Source organism: Musca vetustissima, unplaced genomic scaffold, assembly GCF_032173495.1.
Source record: "Musca vetustissima isolate MV318-11 ecotype Yass unplaced genomic scaffold, APGP_CSIRO_Mvet_v1 utg7558, whole genome shotgun sequence".
NCBI lineage: Eukaryota > Metazoa > Arthropoda > Insecta > Diptera > Muscidae > Musca > Musca vetustissima.
The window spans coordinates 38,681-46,691 of record NW_026883613.1 but is presented as its reverse complement, the minus strand read 5'-3'; positions in this window follow the sequence as shown (position 1 = coordinate 46,691).

Genomic DNA, 8,011 nt, shown 5'->3' with positions numbered 1-8,011 from the left:
ATCACCCTCCAGAACATGAGCGCCTTATCATTATGAGGCCAGATATTTTGGCCGATGGATCTCATACCTGTTTTCTGTACACTTTGTTTGATATACGAAGTTTGATTACAACAACACCCATTTGGCCAAAATATCAATGACATGGTTAAGTTTCATCAACATCATTATAATGTCGACCACACCACATCACTGCACAGATGTCGATAAATTCCCATTAAATATTCGGAGAAACTTTGTGGTCAGGTGTTTGGAATAATCCGTCTTAGAAATATTTTAACAATATATTCGGTGTCTTTGCAACTGATTGGTAGCATATTGATTGTCCTAATAAAGTAACTGATACACAATACAATGATGATGGAAAATAGCGGATGTCAGACAAAGAGATTGTATTTCCAATTTCAATACATATGTACATGTGTATGTATATACATATAGGTATGCTTAACATTGTATAGAATATTACAAAGGAGCACAATATAAAATTGATTTGTTTATGCAAAATTGAATTTCATATTTTTTTTTGTAAAAATAAATTACACACACACGCACACATACATTCAGATGCCTAAATATCGTTTTGAATTTTGTATTTTTTTTCTTAGGTTATCCTCATTTTCAGTTCTAAGGAAATTAAAAATTGAACAAATAAAGCGTCTCTGTGATATGGTTGCCTATTAAGGAATCAATCAAGTGTGTGATGATGTGTTTCCATTTAACGTCACATGCTGTACATTACATCAATCATACGAACACTTAATATATTTAACCTATCAGTGATGAATATCAGTCACACCATTACACCAGCAAGAAACGGGCAATGTTGGAAGGTGGGCTGACTAAATACATGATACCTACCTATAGAAAATGGCACACTATATTTACGTGTAGATATGTAGGTATTACTATGTCAAACAATAAGGTATCAAAATATGTTGCGAACTAAAAGACGGATTATCCAGAACACCTGACCACAAAATTTTTGTGCAAGAAGCTTGGGAATTTATTAACTACTAGCAAAATGCCCGCTACTTCGTATGCGGAAAGGGAATACAAAAATGTTTTTGTTTTTGCAAAATAGTCAGCCTGACACTATTAATACAAATTGGTTGGTTTTTTACTCAAACGTTTGATGCATATGTTTCTAACAGGCAAAAATAATCGAGATAGACCCATGGTTCCTTTTGAAAATATGCATAGAATCACTTTCTAAGTCGATTTATGCATGTCCGTCCGTCTGTCCATGTTAAATTGTAAACATAGTACAGGTCGCATTTATGATCCGAATTGGATGAAATTTGGCACAGCTCATTTGTTTGGCCCAAGGACAAACCCTATTGGGAAAAATCGGTTCAGATTTAGATATAGCTCCCATATATATTTTCGTCCGATTTAAGGTAAATGGTGCACCAAAGTCCCTATATAGCTTTCGATTTGCACGAAATTTGGCAGAGTGTTATGAATAAGGTCACGAATGACGTGTGCAAAGATTCGCGAAAATCGGTCCAGATTTAGATATAGCTCCCATATATATTTTCGTCCGATTTAAGGTAAATGGTGCACCAAAGTCTCTATATACCTTTCGATTTGCACGAAATTTGGCACAGTGTTATGAATAAGGTCACGAAAGATGTGTGCAAAGTTTCGTGAAAATCGGTTCAGATTTAGATATAGCTCCCATATATAGATTCGCCCGATTTTAGGTAAATAGTCCACTAAAGTCCCTGGAAATCTTTTCATGTGCACGAAATTTGGCACAGAGTTATGAATAAGATCGAAAATGATGTCTGCCAAGTTTCGTGAAAATCGGTTCAGATTTAGATATAGCTCCCATATGTATTTTCATCCAATTTAAGGTAATTGGTGCACCAAAGACCCTATATCTTTCGATTTGCACGAATTTTTGTATAGGGTACTGAATTAAGTCCAGAATAATGTTGATAAGCTTCGTGAAAAGATCTATAGCAAGCCGATTGACACAACGTACAGATGTTATATAAATTAATCTCAGGCAAGCTTCCCTGAAATCGGTTCAGATATAGATTTATAACAAAACGCGTCGTCTGTTCAGATATAGATTTATAACAAAACGCGTCGTCTGTTAGGATACATATGTAAAATATACCCAAAGTGGTGAAGGGTATTGCATATCCGCCCCTCAGCTGTGACTAGATATTCAGCTCTAAGATCATTTGCTGTGTATCCTAAGAGCGTTAGAAGCTCAAAATATGGTCCCGCTGTCCAGGACATCTGGCTTGATAAACTCTTTAAATGTGGCTTTTTACTTATTTCCGCAATGAGAGTGATTTGTTGTTTTTATAAAAAAAACAACTTTTTATTAGTGTATGTATCCGCCGAGGGGTAAGGCAGGGAAGACTATAATTTCGAATGTCGCCACTGCTCCTCATCACCACCACTAAATTCAGTACAGGTTAATACCAAAAACTTCTTTCTAACTTTCCGTCAGTAAACCACATTTCAAATTTAGTGCATTTTCTATTTAATTTACTGTAAATTTATTACATAAAAAAATCTCAGGATTCAACCAAATCCAAATTGTTTCACATTTGGAACTTCTCATGTTCCTAAGTAAACATTTCTAAAACTTCATCAATCCTACATTTTAACAACAATCTTATTTCCACAAATATCCAAATTGTACCAAATTTAGTACTTTTTGTACTCATAATTACGAATTTCCAAATATACCTCAATCCTGATTTCCAATAGAGATCGTTAGTCCAATTTTATGAATTCCAGCTCTGCCTGTTAATTAAAAACCAAATTGTACCAGATTTGGTACCATTCTGTACTCTTCGTACCCACATTCCAATCCTATCTTAATATTCCAAACCTGATTTCAAATAGCAATTCGTAAGTCCAAATTTAAGAAGTCCAGCTCAGTCTATTCACCAAAATGTACCAGATTTCGTAACATTCTGTATCCATATTCCAAACCTATATCAATCATACACTCCCACAGAAACGGAAGTTTCAACTTTCAGGATTCGAAAACAATTTGTAAACTATTTGGTACCATTTGGTACTTTTTCCCCATTTAGTACTTTTATTCCAAAATTTTAAAGTCCAGTTCAATCCGTTCACACATAATCAAGTTGTACAAAATATAGTACCATTTAGTACACATAAGTACTAAGCTTCCGTATCTTAATTCTATATTCCAACATCAACCATTATTCCAAATTTTAGGTCTCCACTCACACAAATCCAAATTGTATCAAATATAGTACCTTAAGTACTTTTCGTACACATCAATACGAATTTCCAAAGATGTCTCTATAGCTCAATCTTAAACAGTAATCTGAATTCCAAATTTTATGTTTTCAGCTCTATCCGTTCAAGCAAAATAAAAAATGTACTAAATGTTGTACCATTTAGCACTTTTCGTACCAGTAAGTACGAATTTCCAAAACTACCTCAATCCTACATTCCCAATTTGAAGACTTCAGCTCTATCTGTTCACCTAAATCCAACTTGCACCAAATTTAGTACCATTAAGTACCTTTCCTACACATAAGTGCAATTTGTTTAATCTACCTCAATCCTGTACTCCAATAGTAGTCCTAATTCCTATTTTCAGCAGACCATCTCTAAATGCAAATAGTACTAAATTTAGTACCATTTTGTACTTATTATACACATAAGTACGAATTTCTCAAACCATTTCCATACATCAACACCACTTCCCAACCTTTATTCTGTATAAAATTTCAAGATTCTAGCTATATATGTTCAATAAATATACAATTAGAACTAAATTTAGTAATGTTTACTTTTAGTACACTTATAGGTCATATTTCCAAAAGCCCTTTTGTACAGCTTTCTAACTATCCATCAGTGACCCACATTCCAAATTTCAGAATTCTAGCTCTACGCGTTCGCCTAATACAGAGGGTACCACATTTGGTACATTTTAGTACATTTCGTACCCTTCTAGTTCGAATTTCCAAAAACCCAGCTTTATCTCACGCCTACACACCGACAACAACCCACACTCAAAATTTCAAGCTTCTAGCTTCAGCCGTTTCGTCTGGGCGATGATCTGTCAGTCACTCACTCACTTACCAATAAGCTCTTTTATATATATACTAGCATATACCCGCTACTTCGTCAGCGAATGTGGGAAGTATTTAAAACCTAATACCAACCAATATTAACACTTTTAGAACCGTTTCGTACCAATGTTCTCTTATACACACACAAATTGTAACCGTAAAAGAAATCAAGCTCCATACAAAATTTGGTGTCATTTGTACTGTTTTTAAATTTTCAAATTTCAAATATAGCTTCACCCAAATCCAAATTATGTACATAAATATATAAATTGTCATAACTTCCTACATTAACATACGAATTTCCAACACTTCCCACATACCCCAATCTTAATTTCAAATTTCAGGATTCCATTTGTTTCAAATTTAGTGCCATTTAATACACATAGGTACAAATTTCCATTACAACCTACATCATGCAATCCAATGAAAATCTTATTACTCAATTTCATGATTTCAGCTGATTTCGGTTAGCTTTTAATCCAAACTGTGCCAAATCTAGTGCCATTTAGTAAACATTAGTAGACATTTCCAAATCTTCCTACATACCCCATTCGAACCCACCAACAGTAATCCTAACCACCATTTGGTACCATTTAGTAAACATTATTACGAATGTCCAAAACTTTCTACATATCCCAATCCTATTCCCCGACAGTGACCCTAACTTCAAATTTCAAGATTCTGTATCAAATGTACCAAATTTAGTACACAGTAGTACTAATTCCCAAACTTCTTGCATACCCCAATCCTACCCGCCATACAGATCCTAAATCCAAGTTTCAGGATTCCAACTCTATCGGTTCACCCACAATTTATATTGTACCAAATTTAGTACACATTAGTACATTCTAGCTCAATTGGTTTATCAAAAATTCAAATTTTACCAAATTTAGTACCATTTAGTACGAATATCAAAAAATTCCAACATAACCCAAACCAACACCCCACCGTGCTCCAAAATCTAAATTTCAGGATTCCAACTCTATCGGTTCACCCACAATTTAAATTGTACCAAATTTAGTACACAGTGGTACGAATTTCCAAAACTTCCTACTTAACTCAAACCAACACCCCCACAGTGATCCTAAATCCAAGTTTCAGGATTCCAATTCCATCGGTTCACTCACAATTTAAATTGTACCAAATTTAGTACAAAATTTTAAAACTCTTACATATCTCAATTTTACACCTCAACAATGATCCTGACTCCAAATTTCATGATTCTAGCTCAATTGGTTCATCAAAAATTCAAATTTTACCAAATTTAGTACCATTTAGTACGAATATCAAAAAATTCCAACATAACCCAAACCAACACACCACCGTGCTACAAAATCTAAATTTCAGGATTCCAACTCTATCGGTTCACCCACAATTTAAATTGTACCAAATTTAGTACACAGTGGTACGAATTTCCAAAACTTCCTACTTAACTCAAACCAACACCCCCACAGTGATCCTAAATCCAAGTTTCAGGATTCCAATTCCATCGGTTCACCCACAATTTAAATTGTACCAAATTTAGTACAAAATTTTAAAACTCCCAACATATCTCAATTTTACACCTCAACAATGATCCTGACTCCAAATTTCATGATTCTAGCTCAATTGGTTTACCAAAAAATCAAATTGTACCAAATTTAGTACCATTTAGTACGAATATCAAAAAATTCCATCTTAACCCAAACCAACACCCCCACAGTGCTCCAAAATCTAAATTTCAGGATTCCAACTCTATCCGTTCACCCACAATTCAAATTGTACCAAATTTAGTACACAGTGGTACGAATTTCCAAAACTTCCTACATAACTCAAACCAACACCACCACAGTGATCCTAAATCCAAGTTTCAGGATTCCAATTCCATTGACTCACCCACAATTTAAATTGTACCAAATTTAGTACACATTAGTACAAATTTTTAAAACTTCCTACATATCTCAATCTTACACCTCAACAATCATCCTGACTCCAAATTTCATGATTCTAGCTCAATTGGTTCACCTAAAATTCATATTGTACCAAATTTAGTACCATTTAGTACCCATAAGTAATAATATCTTAAACTGAGTCCTGACCCCAATCCTACACCCCTACAGTGATCCTGACTTCAAATTTTATTGTTCCCGCTCTATCGCTTCACGCAAATCCAAATTGTACCAATTATAGTACGATTTAGTACTTTTCGTACACATAAGTAACAAATTTCCAAAACTACGTACATATCCCAATCCTATACTACGACGGTAATGTTAAAATCAATTTTCAGGATTCCAGCTCGATTTGTACCTCAAAATCAAATTTGTACTAAATATAGTACCATATAGTACTTTTCGTACACATGAGTACACGGTTTCAAAACCATCTCCTTATATCGACTTACTTCCAAACCCTAATTCGCATTTCAAATTCTAAGTTTTTAGCTCTATCCGTTCACATGCTACAGAATTGTACCAAATTTAGTACATTTACGTACTTTTCGGATAGTTATAGTTTGAATTTCCAAAAACCCTTTGGTACATCTATCCTACACTCCATCATCGACCACCAAACCAAATTTCAGAGTTCTAGCTCCACCGGTTCGCCAAATACAAATGGCATCACATTTAGTACGTTTTAGTACTTTCCGTACCGTTCTAGTACGAATTTCCAAAAACCCAGGCTTATCTGTCACATTTGGACCAAGAGTGACTCTCACCCAAAATTTCAAGATTCTAGCTTCAGCCGTTTCGTCTGGGCGTTGATGAATCGTTAAATCAGTCAGTCAGTAAATCACTTTACTCTTTTATTAGTATATATAAATGGATAATGTGGATATAGTGGATAGGGTAAATATAATCGATGTTTAGTAACGGTAATTTTCAGTGAGAATTTCCATATTTATAAAGACAAGCATTGTGTATCGTCCACCATGAGGTGAATATACCTAAATCACTTTGGACTCGTGCCCGGTGGACCCCGGTGTATTATTGTTAGCCCTCCACCATAATTGGAGTGTCTTCCGATTTTAAAAGGAAAAGAGATAAAAAATCCATAGGATCACTGTCTGAGTCGACTTATGTATGTAGTCATGGTCCGTCTTTATGTCCATGTGAAATTGTCAAACAAAGTACCGATCGCATTTATTACCCGAATGAGATGAAATTTGACACAGCACACTTATTTGGCCAAAGAGCGAAACCTATTGAAATTGGAGAAAAAACGGTTCAGATAGATCCGACTGAACGAAATTTTGCACAACATATTAAAGTTAGTATAGCCTAACTTGTATAGGCTACATAGGTTTAGATTTAGATATCAATTTTAGGTAAATGATGCACCAAACTCCTCAAGTTGGCGTGACAAGTTTGATTGACACGAAATATAGGATGTCGATTGCCATGTGTACGGATTGACTGAAGTCGGTCCACATATAGATACGATCACATATTTAATTTTGTCAATTTCTTGACAATAGTCCTCCTAAAATGCGAGGTTAGTTAAGAGGCATCTCTTGAATATACTCAAAGGGGTGAAGGCTTGACCCTTCCTTGAAGGGGAATATCAATCTTTTGCGCAGATTTGTTTGTTGGGATTCCTAATATGTTGCGGCCAATGACATGGTAAATTTTGGCACCCACTGAGAACCAAATTGCAGTCAATTATTTTAAAAACCGCCTAGATACCCTCCACCATAAAGTTGAGGAGGGTATTTCGGTTGCAGCTCTTCGAAATATTGAACTGATACCCATGTCCGTCCGCCTGTTGAAATCACGATAGAGGTCACACTATTTAATATAGAGCTTTGCATACACATTGATACTATAGCTAGGATGTTTGGTATTGAAAATAGGATATATTGGTCCACTTTTTAGGAAGTCCCATATAATGATGTCGGTATTTTAGAGCTTTTAAGTACATTTTGAATTGTTTCTTATTTGATATTAGGAATTTTC